The sequence below is a fragment of the Triticum dicoccoides genome, chromosome 7A, assembly GCF_002162155.2.
Source record: "Triticum dicoccoides isolate Atlit2015 ecotype Zavitan chromosome 7A, WEW_v2.0, whole genome shotgun sequence".
Classification (NCBI taxonomy): domain Eukaryota; kingdom Viridiplantae; phylum Streptophyta; class Magnoliopsida; order Poales; family Poaceae; genus Triticum; species Triticum dicoccoides.
The window spans coordinates 345328963-345351950 of NC_041392.1; positions in this window are offsets into that span (position 1 = coordinate 345328963).

The following is a 22988-nucleotide window of genomic DNA, read 5'->3' on the forward strand; positions in this document are numbered from 1 at the left end:
GAAGCTCAGGAGAAGTAGAACGATGCCAAGACCAAGACCACAAAGAGCAAAGGGGACGAAACGGACCTCCCGGCAACATCCTTGCCGGGAGGGGGTTTTAGCAAACCCGGCAAGACCCTTGCTGTGGCAGCTCGCCCCACACCTACGGAGCGAGTCACCCTTGAGTCCACTGCCCCCATGGGGGCAGTGGATTCGGGAGACATCCCCATGGTGGCATGCAGATCTTTGTGAAGACATTCAAGATTAGATATACCCTTCAGAAGATGATGATCCTTGGCGGGATCCCAGCCAAGGAGGACCACAAGGCCCCCGGCAAGAGCCTTGCCGGGGATGACAGCAGGCGCCACGGCAAGACCCTTGCCGGGGCCCCGGCAAGGCCCTTGCCAAGAACACCCGTTGGGCCACCATCAGGCCCACACCAGTCGAACCTCCACTGCCGTTCGCATGTAGCTACCGACCCAACCAGCTGGGCAGGCACCTGCGTGGCGGCATGCAGATCTTCGTGGAGACCCACCGCTGCGCCACCTCAGCTGCCTGCCTGCCTACATGGCACCGTGGGCGCCGCTGGCCAGGCCCCTCCCCCGTCCCCGATAAAGCAAGGACACCTGGGCAAGACGCATTAAATGCGCCTTGTCATGTAATGCGAGGGATAACCTCGCATCACTGTTCCCTTTCCACCTCCTGATGCTACTGTGGCAACCCCTTTCCTATAAAAGGAGGCCCGAGGCGACCAGGAGGAGGATTCGGCTTTTTGGAGCTCCTCACGCCCCATAGCTAGCTCAACAACATAGATATACAATCCACCAAACCAGGAGTAGGGTTTTACGCATCCCCGTGGCCCGAACTTGGATAAACGAACCGTGTGCTATCTGTTTGATCCGCTCTTCTCACGACCCCGCGCCCCGCAACTGTAGTAGGGATTCTTGTGATCCCATAGGTGTCGTTCCCACCGACAGTATTATAGGACAAGGTGCATTTAATGCACCCTTAGGTGTCCTCTTGCTTTATTGGGGATGGGGGTGAGGCCCGTCCCATCCGTCGCCGCTCCTCCTCGCTTCGACACGCGCCTCAGCCGGGGGATGCATGCGGTGCCATGTAGGCAGGCAGGGAGCTGAGTTGGTGCGGTGGTGGAGCCTTCACGAAGATCTGCATGCCGCCACGCAGGCGCTTGATGAGTTGGCCTGGGAGCTGCATGTTGCCACGCAGGTGCCCGCCCAACTGGGTGGGCTGGCAGCTACATGTGAACGGCGGTGGGAGCTTGGTTGACGTGGGCTTGGTGGTGGCCTTTCCGGTGTCTTTGGCGAGGGCCTTGCCGGGTGGCCCGGCAAGGGTCTCGCCGTGGTGTTGTCGTCCCCGGCAAGGATCTTGCCCGGGGTCTGGTGGCCTTCCTTGGCAAGGATCTTGCCGAGAATCATCGTCTTCTGATCTGATCTTGAATATGTCTTCACAAAGATCCGTATGCCACCACAGGGGTGCCTTCCCGAGCCCTGGCCCCACGCTGATGGTGGCACTAGGGGCCGCGGACTCAAGGGTGGCTCGCTCTGTTGGTGCGGGGTGAGCTGTCCCGGTAAGAGTCTTGCCGGGGCCGCTGAGGCCACCCGGCAAGGGTCTTGCTAGGGGAACTTGCTTCGTCCCCCTGCTCTTTGTGGCCTTGTCCTTAGCGTTGCTTTGATTATCTTGGGCTTCAATCTTTCCTTGGCACACCTCCCTCGTTCTGCTTGGTGTGGCCGTGGGCGTGGCTCTGACTGCCCGTGCACAGGAAAAGGGGTACAAAGGTGCGCCCCTATTTTTGTACACCGACAGGAGCCCCCGGGCCTGGGCGACACATAAGCGCAACACGTTGTTGGGCCAGGCCCAAAATGGTGCGCGGGCAGGTGGGGCGGTTTTTACCGTGGTACGTTTCTTTGCGCGCTCCACCTCCCACGACCCACGCGCGCGGTGCAGTGTGGGGGGGGGGGGGGCGTGCGTGACGTGGGCGGCATGCGTGGGGCGGTTTCCACACGCATGCGTCACGTTGCAGTAAGTGGGCAGCCCGCCCCGTGGCTTCCTCGTAAAAAGGGATAACCGCGTGTGCACTGTTCCTTTTACCCTTCGTGCAACCCCAATCTCGGAAACCTTCGTTTGCCTTCCTCTTCTTCCTTAAGCTTCGTTCCCGCTTGCCGTCGTTGCGCTTCCGCCGCCCTCTGTCCTGCCCTCCTCCCCCAGTAGCCGTGGCGCCAAAATCCACCAAGGGCAAGGGAGTGGCCAAGGACGCCGGAGCCACGGAGCTGCCGGAGAGTGCGCTGGCGGTGCAGCGGACGCAGTCCGCTTTCTTCCCTTCAACGGTCGATGTGTTCGAGCTTCGAGACTCCTTCAAGCCCCTGTGGGGAGTGAAGACGGGGGGAGAGAATTCGGGGCATCCGGCCACGCGCGTCATCCCTGCCGACTACGCCGAGGCTGCCCCAAATCGGTACCCCTTCTCTGTTGATTATTTTTCTTGTGGGCTCTGACCTCCCTTCTCCGATTTCTTCAGCGACATCATGCACACCTTCGGCTTCCACCTCCTGGATTATACCTCGAACGCGGTGGCGTGCATGGCCCTTTTGACGCACCTCTGAGAAGGCTTTGCCAAGGTGCACCCCAACACGGCGTCTCTTCCGCCATTACCTCTTCCCTCGAATCCAAACGGGAGGTGCCATCTCGGGGTGCATCGCTTGGATCCCAAAATCCAAGGGAGCGTTCCCGGACGGTGCCATGAAGGAGAGGTGGGAAGAATGGCAGGGCCGGTGGTGCTGGATCGAAGAGAAGGACCCGCCTGCGTTCTGCAGAGTTCCCCGGGCGCCGCCGGTTCGCGGAAGCGATTGGAGTGATGTCGACGTCGACGACGGAAAGGTCATGGTCACCACCACTAGGATTCTCTGGCTTACCCAGGTCGGGCTCACCCTTGAGATGATCGGGGCGGACTTCATCCGTCGGTGGATTGCTCCTCTGCATAACAAGGGGAGGCCAGCCTGGCTCTTCACGAACCCTGCTGACCTCATGCGGCTCCGGTCCGGCCTCGACCATAACTTCACAGTGATGGCGCACACCCATTTCTGCCAGCGGATCTTCCAGCTCGACGTGGGGCGCGACGGCAAGGTCGAGCGGACCGACAATGTTGCAAGGGCCGTCGCGAAGGCCAGCAAGGTCCACAAGGGGCCTCTGTTCAAGCTGCTGATGGGGGTGGTCCCATTGTGCACCAACTCGCATCGGTCCGAGATCATCACCGTGATGCCGGACTACAACGCGCACGGCCCCGTCCCAAGCTGGAAGGAACCGGAGGACGCTGAAGTGCAGTAGTTCTTCGACACCCTGCACGAGGAGTATGTCAACGCCGACGCCGAGCGGTTGCTTGTCCAAGACACCTCCCAGGCGGAGCTAAACTACATCGCCACCAGGGCGAGGGAGGCACAACTTGCCAGGGAGGCCGGTAACGCCGATGGAGTGGAGGACAAGGCCGCGACGGCCGCGGAGGAGGAGGAGCTCGCCCAGTGGGCGGCGGCCGCCGAGGAAGTCAGCAGCGCCAGCACCGAGGCTCCTTTGGTTGAAGATGTGACCGACGGGTCATCGGAGGAGGAGGCTGAGACCGCAGAGCCGACGCCACCTACGGGGAGGGGGCAAGTCCTGCGGCGGGCTAGTTCAGGCGAGCCGGTCCAGCCCGGCAGGGCTGCGGTCACAACTGACCTTGGAGGAGCCCGGGCGCCATACGAGGGCCGCAGTGGCAAAGAAGCCAGCGAAGGCCGCGGTGAAGAAGAAGACAACCGCCCCTTCTTTGTCCGCGCGTGCCCAGACACCACCTCCTTCTCCTCCGGCGAATATTGACATGGAGGTCACTTTTGATTATGGATCCCTCAGCCCGAGGAGGAAGAGAAAGACAATAGAGGAGGAGGCGGACAATGAGTAAGTATCTGGTTCCTATTCGTTATCTCTGCCTCCTCAATTTGCGTTGCTTGTCTTACCTTGCTTCCATCTTTGCAGGGACGGGGAGACGCTGGCCCAAAGAGCAAAGAGGGCCAAGGTCTCAGCGGGTGGCCAGCCCCCAGCTTGTAATTCGAGGGCGCCATTGGTGGTGTTGAGCAGCCCGGAGAGCAGCCCCCGGCAGAGCCCGCAGCGTAAGTTCATCACTCTTCTCCCATCGACATGTGTTAGGGGCATGACACCTTGGTGCTCACCTTGTCAGGTACGCAGGAGGAGAGCAGCAGCAGGAGGAGCCAAGAGGGCTACTCCCAACACGCCGCTCCCCTCGACCACGTCGCCCCGGGGGGCGTCCCCGGCAAGGGCGCCGGGCACCGGGCCCACGCACATGGAGGAGGAGGACGAGAACTTGGGCGCCGGCGGCTTTACCTCGACGCCAAATGTTGGTGGGAAGGGGGCTTCCATTTCCCAGACTGGTACTGGCACGGGTAAGTTGTTTGCCGTTCGTCCCTACTTCCCCCTTTTTTTGCTCCTGGTCTTGGCCTTGCCTCACCCCCTTCTTCGGTGCCCAGATCCCTTCTCGGTGAACCCAGAGGACGTGGACATCGTCATCGAGGGCATCGCCAAGGCCGCCGAGGCGAACGCCGAGAGGATCGCTGCCGAGGAGGCCGCCAAAGACGCTGACGAGGGGCCAACCGGGGAAGCCGACAAGGCTGCCGCTGAGGAGGCCGACAAGGGGCCTGCCGAGGAAACTATTGGGACTATTGCCGAGGAGGAGGAGGAGGCTAGTGACCAGCCTTCCTCCTCTGCTGCTTCCGGCTCCGGCAAGTACCTCAAGGTGGGTGACGATTTGTTCGTCCACCTTCCAGGCGCGTCGAGCACCAGAACAACCATTGAGGGAGAGGTGTTCGACGACGAGGTGCTTGCCGCTACCGGGTTTGAAGTCATCGATGAGCCGATTGTTGGCGGCGACGGATCGCAGGAAGAGCGGCTCCTCCACGCCATGGGCGCCAGCTCCCGGAAGCTCCAGGCGCTCCACCGCGCCCGCCTGGACAAGGCTAATTCCAGGACGGCGGTGGTGGAGAGGGCAGAGGCGGACCTCCAGAAACGCGTTGCCGAGGCGCAGGACTGGTGCCGTGAAGCCCACAAGGAGCTCAAGGCGGCCCAGGGTGAGCAGGCCAGGCGTGACATGGAGCTCACCATGAAGCTCGCCGACGTCAAGAAAACTCAGGAGGTGGCGAAGAACTTGGCCGAGGCCACCGAAGCCGCTCGGACCTAGCGCGAGGCCGCGCTGAACTCCCAGGAGGAGGACCTTGCTGCTTGCGAGGAGAACCTTGCCGCCATGCTTCACGGCAAGGATGCAGAGGTGGAGAAGCTTGTCTTGCAGCGGACCAACGAGCTGGAGCAGAGGCACAAGGAGGCACTCAATGCCCAGGCCCAGGTTCACATCGGCAAGGTGGAGGAGCTGGAGGCAGAGCGTGACAGGCTGAAGGAGCAGGCCACACTCAACAGTGCCCTGACAGAGGCGCAGGGCCCAGTCATCCGCAAGGCTGGGGAGCTCTCCGAGGCCAACAACTCCATCAAAGACCTCAAGCTGAAGCTGGAGGGTCTCGAGGAGGTGCTCTCGGAGGCCGCAACCCGAGAGGGGACCCTGGCCAAGGAGTAGGAGGCCGGGAAGTTGTTGCGGAAGAATGAGGGCCTCAACTTCGCGGACCATGTGGAGGGCGAGTACCATTGGCTCGATCGCCTTGCCACCGTCGCCAACCAGGCCGCCGCGCAGCTGGCCCTCATGGTAATGCCGGACGTGAGGTATGTCCCGGAGCGGGGCATGATCGCCAATTGCAGCCTGACCATGTTCTTTGAGAAGGTCGTCGGTGCTTTGGAGCGGCTCCACGCCAACCGGGCGGCCTCACTGGCCGACGATTCCCAGAGGTTTTGCTAGGGTGCCATGAGCAAGGTTCTCACCAAGGTGGTGCACTGGTACCCTGACCTCGACTTCAATGCCGTGCTGGAGAGCTTGCGGGAGGGAACCGACCTTGCGCCGCTCAAGGAGTGCATCGAGCCCATCATCAGCCGAGTCGGCGGAATTCTGAGGGTGGAGGGCCAGCGCCGGGATTAGGCATCCCATTTTTTTATCGCCGCTGCAGGTTCACAACCAAGACAACTGCTATCTCTAGTTAGAACCGCAGCAACAATTTGATGTAACATAACTCTGCAGCACTTTTTAGTATCATGCATGTTATTTTCCTGTTCAATTTTTCCTTGTATGTCCACCCTACGCAACTAGGTAGGCTTGCCGGCGCGTAAACACAAGGCGGCGTCATGGGGACGAATCCCCATTGGCCTGCCGGGTGTGCTTGCTGCCGGGTAAACCACCTTACCGCCCCTGGCGCGGCTGCCCGAACTGTCGAGTTTGACTAGAGTCAGAGTCAGGAGCATTGCCAGGTGCGGAAGGCTTCCCCACCACTCTCTAAGCGGCAGCTTTGAGCTGTTGAGCGGACTCGAAACAGAACAAAGGCGTTGCCAATCATGGGGGGCCCCCTTGCGTGCATGTTTCCCATACATAGGCCAGATCTCCGAGGACGATAACCTTAAGTGTAAGAGGAAATAACCCAAGGCTCTGAATGACTTAGATTTTCTATCGCCGAGACGACGTCATTCCTCCAACCTCCTTCTTCTCAGGAACCAAAAGCGATGAAGAACTGCTAGGCTAACTACCAGACGAGATTCTCACAATTGCGCCCCTTACCTGGCGCGCCAAGCATGTCGCTGTGGAACGACACCCATGGGATCACAAGGACCCCTACTACGGTTGCCGGGGCGCAGGGTTGCGACGAGAGCAGGGCTAGTAGATAGCACAAGGAACGTTTACCCAGGTTCGGGCCACAAGGATGCGTAAAACCGTAGTCCTGCTTTGGTGGGTGTATTTCCGAGAGTTCTTGGGCTCTCGAACTAGCTGTGGTCAGCGTGTGGTTCTAAAGTGCCGAATTCCTCTCGTCGCCGCCTTGGGCCTCCTTTTATAGGAAAAAGGGGTTGCCACAGTGGCCACAGGAGGTGGAAAGGTCTATAGTGGCACGAGGTTATCCCTTGTATTACAGGACAAGGTGCATTTAATGCACCGCTTAGGTGTCCTCTTGCTTTATCGGGGACGGGGGTGAGGCCCGTCCCGTCGCCGCTCCTCCTTGCTTCGACACGCGCCTCGGTCGGGGATGCGTGCGGTGCCATGTAGGCAGGCAGGCAGCTGAGTTGGCGTGGTGGTGGAGCCTTCACGAAGATCTGCATGCCGCCACGCAGGCGCTTGATGAGTTGGCCTGTGAGCTGCATGTTGCCATGCAGGTGCCCGCCCAGCTAGTTGGGCTGGCAGCTGCATGTGAACGGTGGTGGGAGCTTGGTTGACGTGGGCTTGGCGGTGGCCTTGCCAGCGTCTTTGGCGTGGGCCTTGCCGGGTGGCCCGGCAAGGGTCTCACCGTGGCGTGTTGTCGTCCCTGGCAAGGATCTTGCGGGGGGTCTGGTGGCCTTCCTTGGCAAGGATCTTGCCAAGAATCGTTGTCTTCTGATCTGATCTTGAATATGTCTTCACAAAGATCCGTATGCCACCACAGGGGTGCCTTCCCGAGCCCTGGCCCCACGCTGATGATGGAACTAGGGGCCGCGGGCTCAAGGGTGGCTTGTTCTGTTGGTGCGGGGCGAGCTGTCCCGGCAAGAGTCTCGCCGGCGCCGCTGAGGCCACCCGGCAAGGGTCTTGCGGGGGGAACTTGCTTCTTCCCCCTGCTCTTTGTGGTCTTGGCCTTGGCATTGCTTTGATTTTCTTGGGCTTCGATCTTTCCTTGTCTCACCTCCCTCGTTCTGCTTGGTGTGGCCATGGGCGCGGCTCTGACTGCCCATGCACAGGAAAAGGGGTACAAAGGTGCGCCCCTTTTTTGTACACCGACAGTGTGGAGCACCTTGGTCATCCATGGCGCGGCGGTCGAAGCTCCTGTAGAAGAGAAGAAAGAGGGTTCGAGAGGTGAGAGACCATAGGAAGAGAGGGATTACTAGAGGGAGGAGAACTAAGGAAAAGGGAGGTCGGGAGCTGCTAGTCGCCGACAACGTTGGGCGATGAAGGAGACATGAGGAGGCCGGATGGGATCTGGAGGCTGTAGTTGGCGAGCAATGGTTGGGGAGGGATGGATCCTGAGGGAGATTTGGTGGAGTGGCGGCGGGCAGAGGATGGAAGGGACATCTCCCCTAGAAACTAGGGTTGCACACTATTTATGGCAAATTTGTTAAGTTGAGGACTATTCGGTCCCTCCGATCGGAATCAAACGGCCTAGAAAAATAGGTTAGGTGAGTCAAAGAAGAAATCAAAGATATTTTAGAGATGTTTGGCGATGATCCGGACCCATCGATCATGACTGCCCGGGTCATGTTTGGGTAAGTTTCGGATGCGCACACGAGGGGTCGATGCACTATGCAGAGAGGTTATGCCTCCAGATAACAGGGACTCGAAAAACCCGGTTGGTCTCGGAACAGTCAACAAAGGCAAGGGGGACGCGACAAATACGAAAGAACACAAGCTTTATGAAAACATGCGGATCCAATGCTCATGATGCGAAGATGAAATGCAACAAGGAAAATAAGACACACGCAACAACGAATTAACTGGGAGGCGTGTGGAGCGTCGGTCTTGGGTCACTACAGCAAACCCCTTGTGATGGTCGCCCGCCCATCATTCACTGTCTTCATTAGGAGCTCTCGATGCTCATTGTTGTCTCGCTGAAATACTTTAACCTTCATTGCATGTACACCAATTATGTACTTTGCGAGGTAATCTTGAGTAAACTACTTTGGGAACCACTACAAACAAAAAAGATTCACACATTGTTATCTAACAACTCATCATAGGCAGTAAATACAGAAGGCTACGGAGTTCATAGTTGCCATGCTACAACTCACTGTTGTGTTGAATAGAGCGTAAACAAATAATTTAATTGCCATTGTTCGTATCTTTTTGCTAATAATCCTTATCAGTTTCCTCACTTGATGCTGGTTCATGAATATCTCATTGCCCCATATGCAAAAGGGTCGATGCGTGGATCTTTGCCGAGGACATATGTACCTACAAGCAATAACTCAATATATTAGAAGTTAAAAAGTGTCTAGGTGTGGATCTATATGTACTACATTATGGAACGATGAGGGGAGTACAAGGCGAGGGATGAAACTAACCTCGACGGAAAATGCTGGCCACTCCCGTTGTTGTCCTGCATAAGTACATGGAAAGGCATGATAAGTACAACAAGCTTAATATCAAACAAATATAGCCATGGTAAACAACATAATTTCCAAATGATAGCTTGAATGTGTTGGTTTCAGCATGCTGTTAAAGCAGATAAAAATGGAAGGGAATGTTAACTACAATAGGCTTAACAACCACCAAATATTGTAATTCATACTAGTATTGTTGAAAATGAATACAATGTAGCTCATGCTCAAACATCACAGTGGATAAATGTGTAAAACTGAAATAAAGGGCGTGTGTTAACTACAACAGGCACAACAGGAACCAAATATAGCCGTTCAAACTGGTATTGATGGAATCGAACTTCACAGTTGTGACTTGCACATAATGAACATCACACTGTGAATAACTGAAATAAACATGCCATATATGATCACTATAGCAACCAAATATAACCACTGAAAACTGGACAAAATCTCACTGCAACCAACGTAACAAGAAAATACACATAAACAACACATATGCTTGAAAACTGGAAAAATGCTCACTGCAACCAACCTAACAAGCAAATATAGGTAAACAAGGAATCTGCTTGAAAACTGGACAAATGCTCACTGCAACCAACCTAACAACCAAATATAGATAAACAAGGCATCTTCTTGATAACTGGACAAATGCTCACTTCAACCAACCTAACAACCAAATACAGATAAATAAGGCATCAACTCACTATAGACAACCAAGTATAGCCATTCGTGAAACTGAAGTGTACAATTCATACTTAAACATCACATAGCCCTATTGAACATTACATTTTTTGCATAACTGAAATAATTAAACATGCCATAGTTAAAACACAAAATGGCACAATTAAAGCACCACATGGCAAAAGGTACTACATGTTGGCTAGCTAGAAAAAGTAAGATTTGCTGATAGGATATTGCCTCACTGGTCGTGGACGGAATCCTTCCACTTGGAAGAGCGCATATCCATGGTGCGCTCCCTGATGTCGTAGATGGGTTGTTTCACCTTGGAAGAGCCTTTGTGGGTGCCCTTCTCATGGTCATGGTTGATTATGACTTGGAAGCTAAGGATCCCAAGCCGCTGCCGTAGAACGTGTCCTTCGGAAATGACAAAATGGGCTCGATGACATACAAGGATAGCAAATCCTTGACCGCATGGCAAAGTGTATCATTGTAAGGGCCTTCAAAGAGATCAACGGTAATTGAGCCAGAGGTGCCGGGGATGGACCGCTTAACCTGTGACATGCCCCACATGAAGCCGCCACTTTGGACGAGCTTGATGTCGTAGCCAGCTTTCACGAGATATAGTAATACATGTGCCCGCTGACATGAAGCATTCGGCATGACAACATAGTCAACGTCCTTGCTAGCTTCCACGGTTAGGTGTTCCTCTAGGATCGACAGGTCAGGACGAATGTCGGCCACCTTGCCATCGTCCGCCGGAGAGGCCATGATAAACCCCCTTTTCTCCGTAGGCTCGTCGGGCTCCCCGGGATATCTGGCCGGGCTTAGCCCACGACTCTCTTGAGTAGGGGATGTGGATCTAGCAGGGAGGGACACCGTGTGCCTCATCTAAAAACTCAGGGCGGCGAGGGTATGGGTATCGCTGGGTAACCTGAACTTTATTATCTAAGCTAGGAGGCACGGGTAGACGGGTAGGGGATGGCGGCGGTTGCAGCAGCAAGCTAGGGTTCGAGCGGGGATGGGGGGTGGGGAGGAGAGGGCGGGGGTGGACTATGGAGGGTGGCAGGTGATGTTTGAGGATACATTGCAGCTATTGAAAATTTTAGCAATTGTGGGTGGACATGGTGGTGGACGAGGGAGGGCGACAGTTCAAATGCCTTGGCTACTGGAATTTTACTATAAGGTCAGCGGTGGAGGAGTGGGGGCGATGGTTGAAATACCGCGACTACTAAAATTTGTGTAAAGTAATTGAAGCGGGGTGGGAGCAACCAAGATCGCACACAGTACAAAATAATAATTGTGTATGATAATAAGGAAAAGGCACGGAACCACCGATTTTTGCATCGCTCAAGGCAGGTAGTTTGCCTTTAGATTTCTAGATAACTGGTCTATCACACATGGTTCGTCCTAATTTTCAGACGCATATGTGGAATTCATCCTAAATATATTGTACCTTAACCCTTGCTCGCGCTTGCGAAGTCGTGATGATTTTACAGGGCACAAGCATCGCACACGGTTAAGCCAGTGCACCCGTGTCCGTTGCATCATCCCGAGTTGTCTGCTATTTCATATAGCACCATTTGGCAACAGAAAAAAAATGTGAGAGAGGGTCAGAAGACAGCCACACCACCATGTGGCCCAAATATATATGAATGAAAAGGGTGTTGTGTGATGTTCAAATTCCCACTGCAGAACTTTGACCGCGTGGGCCCACGGTGTGTCATCAAAGATCAGTGATATGGGCCAGAATATAGCAACCACCTCGAAGTGGCCTAATATGTGTAGGAATAAAGAGTGTGATGTTTAAATACACAGTTAATGACTTTGGTGACACCTGCCTCGCAAACCAGAAGGCCCCCTTTGATATATCTGTAATGACAGACTAAGGTCGTAGAAAGGGTACTTGCCCCATGTGATAGCCTGGCTTATTAGGGAGGATAGACTACTAATAAAAATAAGGAATTCCTTCTTTTCCTTTATCCCATTTGGAAAGAACTGCAAAGTTAAGCATGCTCAGCTTTTAGTAATTTCAGGATGGGTAACCGACCGTGAAGTTGCTCTCGGGTGCGCACGAGTGAGGACAAAGTGCGCAGCAATACTAGTATTTATTTTTGGGGCCAGTCTAGATGCCACGAGGAGTAACGACCACCGACAGGTGTGTCTGAGGCGTTACAAGTTGGTATCAGAGCTGACCCTCGTTGTTACACAGATGTTTGCGGACATGCGCCGTCATGTTGTGCATGACGTTTGTGATCAGTCGTGGCACACGGCATGGCACATGTGCCGGACTGGATGCACAGATGTATGTGCCAAGAGGGAACGTTCCTGTGGCCTGACTAGGACATTGGTTCCTTTGATTGGGAGTGTACGTGATAGCCCTGGCCTATTAGGGATGATAGACTACTCATAAAAAAGGAATTCCTTCTTTTCTAGGAGCCCATTCAGAAAGAACTCCAAAGTTAAGCGTGCTTAGCTTGGAGTAATTTCAGGATGGGTGACTGACTCGGAAGTTGCTCCCAGGTGCGCACAAGTGAGGACAAAGTGCTCAGAAAAGACTAGTATTGATTTGTGGGGCCAGTCTAGATCCCGCAGGAGTAACGACCACCGGCGGGTGCGTTCGGGGCGTTACACCCACCCCCACTTCGTGTCGGCGGGACGCATGCATGTACTAATACTTTTGTCATACATGCATGTCACCATGACCTACCATAAGACGGGTCCGTGAATCTATCACTTGGTCAAATTGCCAATATTGTCGATCAAAAAGGGATAGTATAGAATGCTCCGGCCTATAGATTGGACCATCATCAAAAAATGCACAGAGGGGGCCACTGTCAGGACCCCGATCCTAAGTCACACTGATCTAGCATGTAACACATCATATCACTTTGCGGCCTCACGCACGGTATTCCCACGGGTGCCACCTTACCTGGCCCAGGACCGTTTGCGCCTTTTGGCTCACGTATATGATAGTGTCGCTAGCATCCATATGACAAAGAACCCGGGCCGACATGACTAGTCGTGAACCCAAAGTGGCACTAACTTACGGGGACATGCATACATGAATCAACACCGAGCATGTCGGTCAGCAGCGTGCGAATCCGGATGTAACCGCGTGACATTTCCCCAAAGGGACAGACACAGGAACGAAGTGAATCACATGCCGGCCAGTCAAGTGTTCCGGAGCAGTAGTGCTGGGCTAGCAGGACTCTGGTGAACCGGGCTGTAGCGGACTACTATGGCTCATGGAAGCACAAGACTACATTTCCCCATAAGAGAGGCTACCAAGGATAAACAACTAGGTTGTCGGATCCCACACATATCAAGCATTTCAATCATACACACAATATGCTCAATATGTGTAAATACAACATGGCATCACAACATAACTCTATGACTCACAGTATTTATTCATTAGGCTCCGAGGAGCCAAGTATTACAAACATGCTCTCATGACCCAACATATAGAGCATACAAGCAACAAGCGCATACGGAAGCTTAAATTATCTGAGTACAGACAACTACAAAAGAAGAAGGCTGAGAAGCCTGACTATCTACAAGACCCTGCCGAGGGCACAAGATCGTAGTTGAGGTAACAAGCTAAACGTCGAAGTCCACGTGGAACTACTAGCGAGACTGAAGTCTCTCTGCAAAACATAAATTCAGAAAATGTGAGTACAAATGTACCCAGCAAGATTTACATCAGAACTAACTATATATGCATCGGTATCAACAAAGGGGGTGGTGGAGTTTGACTGCAGCAAGCCAGCTTTGACTCAGTGGCTAACCTGAACTACGACTGCAAGCAACTCTTTTGAGGTGGCGCACACAAGTCCACATATTCACCATATCAATACACCACTATGGATCCGCTCCCGTCTCCCTACGAGAATGCCATCCATAGCACTCATGCTTATCTTGCGCATTTTAGAGTATCCAATTTCACTTGTCTATGAACTGTTATAGGCAACCCAGAAGTCCTTTACCGCGGACACGGCTATTCAAATAGATGATGTTAACCCTGCAGGGGTGTACTTCTTCCCACATGCTCTCGCCACTTACCACCAAGTACACGTCGTGTATCTCGGCAACCTTCAAGTGGAAGCCTGGCGAGGGAGTCGTCCATGACCTGACTAACCACACAAGTCTCTAGTCCAGGTTTATCGCCTATTCGGGTTCCATCCGCGAGGAGATCCGGCTGGAGTTTCGCTCACAGCCCCAAACGATGTGTGCAGGGTTCCCGAGACACCAAACGGGCGCCCGGTACACCGTGCCACGGTGTATTTACCGCATCATAGCCCACCCCTAGGGTCAGCGCTACGCACGGCCGCCAACACATATCCTATAAACACCAGAAACTAGTTGCAACTCCTGGACAGAGGACTAGGGCAGTTAATAAGTCGAGAGGGTCAATTAAGGATCCCAATGAGTGGTAGTAGCTGTTCATGGATCACAAACACAGAACTCAGTTCCTGAGAACGGTTTTAATGAGACAACCCACCATGTACTCCTACATGGCCTCTCACTGCTACCTTTACCAAATCATGTTCACACACTTAGCTCACACATAGTAGGACATGTTCATCACCGTTCCAATTCATCCCCGATGAATCAGACCTGACTCAACTCTAAGCAGTAGCAGGCATGACAAACAAACATGAATGAGTAGGCACATCAGGGCTCAAACAACTCCTACTCATGCTAGTGGGTTTTATCTATTTACTATGGCAATGAATGGTCATGCAGAGGAAAGGGGTTCAACTACCGCATCATGTAACAGTTGAATCGTTGTTGTCCTAATGCAGTAAAAGTGAGCAGGAGTGAGATAGTGGGATTGTATCGGAATGAACAAGGGGTTTTTGCTTGCCTGGCACTTCTGAAGATAATATAGCTCTTCAGCAGTGTCATCGATCACGTCGTCGGAAACACCGTCTATTGAGAGGGGATGGTTACCGGCAAACATAGAATGACACAATCAATGCAATGCAACAATAGGATGCATGATCATGACATGGCAATATGCTTGTGTTTGATCTAATGTAACTAGAGTCCAGATTAGATGAAGTTGGTTTGAACCCAAGGTTCAAATTCAAACTTCATATGTGAATAAACAAATGCCACTTACATTGTTTGTCCTAAATAGTGATTTTAACTTGCTCAAACATGCATGAACATGGCATAAAAAGATTCTTCATATTTTTCTGATCATTTTTCATCTATAACTTATTTCCATTGGAGTTATAGATTATTTTCTATGATTTTTCAAAGTTTTGGATATTTTCTGAAATAAATAAATCATTTAAGATTTATTTAAATTCCAAAAAAAGGATTACTACGTTAGCCTGACATTGTCATGATGTCAGCAGGTCAACGGGGCATGGTCCAGGTCAAACCTGACTAGTGGGTCCCGCGTGTCAGTGTCTAACTAAACTAACCTAGTTTAATTAGCACTAACCTAGACTAGATTAATTAGCCAGGCGGGGCCCGCATGTCATAGAACCAGGGGGTCAAATCCCCTGGTCAACCGGGGCTAAACCACCGGCGGTCAAAGCGGTCAACCCGCCGGCATTTAGCCGACGGCGACCAACCAGAGCAGCGGCGGCTCACCGGAGTGGCGCTAGGGGCAGCAGTTGGGCGCGCTGAGGGCACCAGCAGGGAGCCCGTGCTCCCGCGCATCTAGGGGAGGCAGCAGCAAGTCGTGGGGAGCCCGGAGTCGACGATGTCGAGCACTTGGGCGGCGGCCGGAGCTCGGCTGTGCACGGGGGCACGGCTGCAGCGGGCAAAAGCGCGAACTAAAGCGCGGGCAAGGCACTACGCAGTGCAGCGCGCGTGTTTGGCACATTGGCACAACCGAATGGTCACCGGAGCAACGCCGGCGATGAGCTCTTGCAACGGAGCGTCTCGGCTCCGGTGGGGGAGGCTGTTAGAGGGCGCAAACAAAGCAAAGAAGAGGGGGAGGCGGCGTAGAAGCTCATGGCGGTTGCGACGGCCGTCGAAGTGGGCTCGAGGGAGGTCGGAGCTAAGCAGGGCAGCGAGGTCGATCTCGGCGGACCGAGGTTGAAGAAGACGGCGTGGTCGGCGTTCGAGGGCGTCCGGCGAGGCATGGCTCGGTGAGGGGGTCTAGGACGACGCCGCGGAGCTCGTGGACCAGTCGGGGAAGCGAGGGAGGGCTAGTGGCTACGAGGGCGACGAAGGGCAGCGATGGTGCCGCTCGGCCGGTGAGAGAGAGGGAGCCAGGGGAGGGGAGAGGCTGCGGTGCGAGAGAGAGAGAGGTCAGGGGGGGTGCGTGGCATGGTCTAGAGCCATGCAGAGCGAGCAGGCAGGCTGGAGGTGGCATGCGGTGGCCGTGCGCGCGTTGGGCACGTGCTATGCGTCCGACTGGCGGGAGGAAGAAGACCTCCCTACCCCTGGTGGGCTGGGCCAGCCAGATGGGCTGCCAGGTGAGCGCCAGGTAAGTGCATGTAGGTATTCTGTCCTTTTTCTTTTGTTTCAATTTTCTATTTATTTCCTCTCTGTTTTGATTTAGTTTTAGAACTAAATCATTTTATTAAATTCTGAACATGAATATGGGCACTAACTGAATTAATCCAGAGGCCCTCAAGTGACTTCATAATATTTGGAGTATTTAATTTTTTTATAAAATTCAAATGCCCCAATTCAAATATAGTATGGGTTAATTCAAAAATCCATAAATGCCCAATAATTATGCTCATGATTTTTGGCAGAGGTTTTCACCTTTAAAGAAAATCATGAACATTTTTAAAGGGCATTTTGGGTTCTTGAAAAAGATTTTATTTCATCCTATTGAATTCTTTCTGGTGCTAGGGTTTAATCGATCCCCATTTCAAGGTTTCATAAAATTTAAACATCATGCATGGATGCTTATGCACAGACAAGGTCTAAGCTAGGGCTGTGACAACTCACCCCCACTAAACAAGAATCTCATCCCGAGATTCAAGACGTGAGGTATGCAGACAGAGGGGACATAGACTAACACGATCTTCATGATCCAACTGCATTTCTTGAAGATGTTGATCCATTGCATCATATTGGTCTTGACATCCTTGCCTTCGAGATCTACATCCAACTATGACGACAGAAAGAAACCCTACAGGAATCGATCTTCTCGAAGATCAAGCAATTCACGATCAACTCATGGGACGAGACAGGATAGCATCTTTCGAGCAAAGACACAAAGCACACGTAGGGAGGGGTTGAGAGGAACTGATGGCAAATGTTCAATTTTGGTAGACAACAATTGCACGCTTGAGTAAGATGGGGCATAGGTTTCAAAGTGGCGAGGAAACAATTACCATGATCCCATAACGGGGCACCTTGGGGGAGGTGACTCGTAGAGTTATTCCCTTAAATGGCGAAAAGAATTACTTTTGAAATCTAGATCATTGAAACTCTTTATACCAGCCTAAGGCAATCACAAACAATCATTTGGCAGAGTTCAAAGGAATGACATACTCAGGCTAGAATGGATGATGTGGACTACCTTGTTGAAGATAACACGATGGATGATTTCTCCTTATCATCAAGGAAGGATAGGGCCCAGGTAAGTCCACTTTTGAAGATGATCCTGGATGACAAATACCGAGAAGGAAGACCATACCAAAATGGCACAAAGGCGGGTGCAAGCTGGGAATAGGATGCAATTGTTGGGAATGTTCCAACCATCATATCTACCTGAGATTCAGATCTGGTTGGTAACAAGATATTTCAGACATCATGTCTGGAAAAGAAAGTTTGCAACACAAATCGACGGGATGACGTTGCGAGATTCTCAGGAAATGAACTACGATAGCAAGCTCCAAAACATGAGCTGGTTCTGCTACATACATGTGAACACACTGTTCCAGACAAGCATGACCACATAGTAGTCTTACAACAAAACACTATCGAGTTCCGGAGGGGAACCATTAACGATGGTAGCGAAGTCCTAACATAAGTCATGATTCTTAAGAAGGAACTTCTTCACCTTGAACAAATCAATCACTGGCTTGGTGTGCTAGGAACACATATGGAGTGGAGGTAATTAATCTACCAAACCATAGAATACTTTGCACGTATGCATGAATGACTTGGGATGATTCCAAGGGAAACAAAACAAACCTTCCTCAAATTCATGGCAACAACTTACACCTAATGCACGTGAACTTGGAGAAAGTCACTTCTTTCATCCAAGCATAAGCTTCATGAACGGAACACGAAGGCATTGCTTACAAAGTTTTCAACACTAGGTTGATGTTCAACATGAATCATGGGGGAGACAAAATGCTGCTGATGGGGTCAACAACAACTCATCGGAATTTCCATATCACTGGGCTTCCGCCATCATGTGAACACGGTGATAGCATTGGTCAGACCAAAAGATGTAATGGTGTATGCTCGAGGGATCAAGCACGAGTAAGACAACATTACGATCATCGTTGGTTCTGATTTGACTTGACGATAGCCCATACTCAAGTCAAAGTTTTGACAAGACAATAGATCCAACAACTGATCATGAGGACCAATCGATGAAGATATCATCTTTCTTCAACAGACACACAAGTGATATCCCTTAACATGAACTAAGTCAGACCAGCTTTTATCTTCCAACTCTCCAAGTTGTTGTTTAGCTTAACCAGCTAGCTCAGGGGTATCCAACACAGATTCTTGGAGAAAGGGGTAGTTTATAAGAAACCAACTTGATCACGAACTCAACATAGCGGTCAGGTGACAACCTGGTTATACTTCCGAGAAGATATACGAAAAATCACGAACCACCGATATGTCACTAAGCTCGAGAACAATCTTGCTTTTCAGGGCAAGACGATATGATCAAATAAGCAAGGATTGACACTATCCTAACTCATTGATCGAAAAGTGCACCGGAAATAAGGACTAGGTAGCACGATCAATCTCAGAACGATGGTTCAGTAACCAACACGCTAAGGATGAGAATATTGTCCTTTAACTACCAAGCAACAAAGTTTCTAGGAGTATTGATTTCACACATCACGATTCACTTGTCGGCATTCCGTTTACGCACTACTAGGAAAAGGGCTACTAATGGCGCACCAGTTTTGCCTACTAATGGCGCATCACTGGTGCGCCATTAGTATCACGCCACTAGAATTTTTTACTAATGGCGCACCACATGTGCGCCATTAGTATCTGGTATACTAATGGCGCACCTGGAAGTGCACCATTAGTTTGCCACTAGTGTCTGCTATACTAATGGCGCACCACACGGTAGTGCGCCATTAGTAACAATTTTTTTAATTTTTTTTCTTAATCTCAGGTCACAATTTCACCTATGAGATATCCAACATATATATATACAACAAGCATCCATATAACAATCATAGCCAACACACAAGTTCCATCATATATACATACATAGCCAACACACAAGTTCCATCATATATACATACATAGCCAACACATAGTTCCATTGTTACATATTACAAAAGTTTCGCATTGTTCATCCAACACCATTATCCATCAATTCACAAAAGTTTCACATTGATACAAAATAAAAACACAAATGGAAAAGAAGCACTCCATCCATGCAAGCTTCCGTGAATTAAATCAAATCTGCAAAATGATAAACAAGAAGTTATAAGAAGAAAAAGAAGAAGACTAGAAGAATACTAGAAGAAGAAGAACACTAGAAGAAGAAGAATAAGAAGAATTTTGGAAAAGAAGAAGAATAAGAAGAAGACTATAAGCTTATTATGTAAACTTGATCATTTTGTGCTAACATAAGTTATTTTGGAGCTAACCTATAGGAAACTAAGCATATAAGCTCTAAGTTAGTATATTAGAGCCAACTTAGGTAAAATGAAGCTAACCTATGTCATTTTGGAAAAGAAGAAGAATAAGAAAAAGACTATAAGCTTATTATGTAAACTTGATCATTTTGTGCTAACATAAGTTATTTTGGAGCTAACCTATAGGAAACTAAGCATATAAGCTCTAAGTTAGCATATTAGAGCCAACTTAGGTAAAATGAAGCTAACCTATAGGAAACTAAGCATATTAGAGATAACATAGGTAACTAAGTATATATATATATATATATATATATATATATATATATATATATATATATATATATATATATATATATCATTTTGGAGATCTGACATACCTGACAAAGTTCAGTTCTCATGCATTGTTATTCTCCTTCTCCTTCCTCAGCCTCATGCACCAAGAGCGGCGAGGCGGTGGAGGCAGTGGGATGTAGTCTTCTACCTCAATTGGCGTGGTCATGTCGCCCAGCTGTGGGATCGCCGGTGCCACCACCGGTGCATGGTCATTGTCAGGCACCACCACCATCGCGAGGCCACCTTCAGGCACGACCATCGCTAGGTCATCCTCAGCAACCTCCATCTCTTGCCCATGGTTAGCCACCACCATCTCTTGCCCTTGGTCAGCCACCACCATCTCTTGCCCTTGGTCAGCCACCACCAGCGCTAGGTCATCCTCAGCCTGATGCCCATTGTCATCCTGCAGCTCCTCATCCCCACTCTGCTCCTCTTCTCCCGCACTCCAGTCCGGATCATCCTTCTTGTTGTCTATGCTGCTGCCAGAATTGCTGCTGCTTTCGCTACAGCCAGAATCGCTGCTGCTTTCGCTACAACCATGGTCGCTGCTGCTTTGGCTGTAGCCATTGTCGCTGCTGCTGCTCCCATTACCTGTCCAAATGCAACAATGACCGTTAACAATCAATGTGATACAAAGCCAAATGTAGAGGAATAAGAAGAGGCAGAACGTACCGGCATCATAATCTTCAGCGTAGCGCATGCGACACATAGTCGCGTTGAACACCTTCACGATGAGCATGGTGGCGTCGTCGTCGTACGTGAAGAGAAGGAAGTACCCCAGCCGCAGGTCGTAGGCACGGTAGAACTTCTCCCACCCATGAGACAAGTACATGTGGCCCTCCTTGATCACCAACTCCACATCCCACAGCCTGCGAAACCCGCTGTCGGCCTATCGCAGCTTCACATTATTTGGTGGATCTTCACCCATCAGCATGTTCATAAAACTGTTAGGCATCCTCTGCAGTTTGGGACAATGAGTGATGTAGGCAAACAACAGATATCATAATGAGATGGGTGAAGGGGAGATCTCTCGTTTTATATACCTGTGTCATGGATGATACTGAAGTCCCAAGTATGATAGTGAAGAACTCGGAAGCATCCAACTCGTATTGCGGTGTCGCAGAGCGGCGGTGGCTGCTTCCCGCCATCTCTGATAAGCAGCAGAAGAGACCAATTAGTACCCTTACAATAGATCATAAAACATATGGAGTACCCGAATTTGCCGGAACGGAAGTTAATCGACATTCCGGCAAACTCAAGGGCCTCTCGGGGTACCTGCAAAATCATTATCCCCGCGTAATGAAGTCGCCAATGGGTCATTTCAGAAGATCACAAGTAGCATCATCACAAGTACAACATCATCACAAATACAGCAGCCGCAGCTGTGAATACAGGCATAACAGCAGCAGCAGCAAGAAGAAACCAGCAGCAGCAGATAACAACACAACAGCAACAGAATAACAATAGCAACAGTAGCAAGAATAAGAAGCAGGACTACAACCAGAATGTTAACCAAGGAAGCTTTAACAGAATTTGCTTCCAGCAGCAGTAGCTTGCAATTTTGCTTGCTTGCACTGCTTGAGTAGTCCCAGGCTGTTCTACTATAGGTAGTGACAAGGCTATTATTACTGCCAAAAAACCAGAGATATTGTCTTTTAACCTGAGCATATTGCTGTTGTCTTTTAACCTGGGCATGATTAATGATAATGATAGCACACTGAACTTGTCTCGTGGCTACAAGTGGCAGCAGCTAAGAAGCACATTTTTATTACTATTTATCTCAGGAAAGAATAATAAGCAAAGTGGCACAGCTCATCCCAGGCTGTGTCGTGCCCCCTTGATGGCCTGCACATCCCATCTCTGGCCATTCAAATATTTATATTTGTTTAAACATTTGCCCCTTGCAAGCATTATCACAAACACCTACCAAGCAAAAGGAAAATATTTATATGGCACCTTAGCATTTTTATTACTCCTACTATCTATGGCGCTGTCAAAATGCAGTTTATACTCCTGAGTAGAAAAATGCAGGAGTAGGTTTGATGTTATATGGCACTGTGACAAAAATACTCTTGAGTACAAGAGGATGGCACTGACCTAGACTAATTCACAGCAAGTTATAGAATGGCAAGTTATACTCCATTTCAAGCTACTCCTAAAATTACTCTACGATGGGCCAGGATGCAATGAAGAATTTAGCCAACACCCCAGCTGGGCAATAGCCAATGCCTGCTACAACTTTCTACAATTTACCGCTAGTTCACTGTGACACTAGAAGCAGAGTACAGAAACATGAGCTTTTTATCAGTTACTCCCTTTGTAAATATTAGTACTCCAGTTGCAATATAACTACAGATCTGAGACCTTGCTTATAGATATAAAATGCAGTGAAATGCGCTACCAATAAAATGCACTAGAGCAGCAATGTATTGACCGAAAAGCCAAGAACTTGTGAAGACTGTCTATAAGAACAGGATCCAAGAACTTGTGCAGAGTGTCTATAGGAACAGGATGGCCTGAAACTCGATCGCTGACCGCACACGAGTTTGCTCCGTTAATTTGCTTGTTTGGACGAGAAGCAAGATGCGACTACTAACTGCTGGGTGAATAGATATACAGGAAGCAGAGCACAACTACATAGACGAATGGCTTCTTTCAGGCTTACACGGGTGAAATCCCGGCGTTGCTTGCGAGTAGTTGCGGAACTAGATGAGCACAAGCAAGCACAAGTTTGTGTGCCTAATTACGCTGGTCGATTCGGCAGTAAGCTATTCCTACTCCTATCTACCAGCATGCGGAAGGGGGAGAGGGAGGGGATGGGGGACTACCTGGCCTCCTGCTCGACGACGTGGATGGTGGCGAGGGTGTGGATGACACGCAGGTTGGGGTTGGCCTCCTGCTCGACGACGCGGGAGATGAGGGCCTGCGTGCGGTCCAGCAGCGCGTCCTCCGCGGCCTCCTGCTCTGTGTCGGCCGCCTCCGTCTCCTCCTCCTACTCGTCCTCCTCCTCTGGCTCGGGGCGCGGGG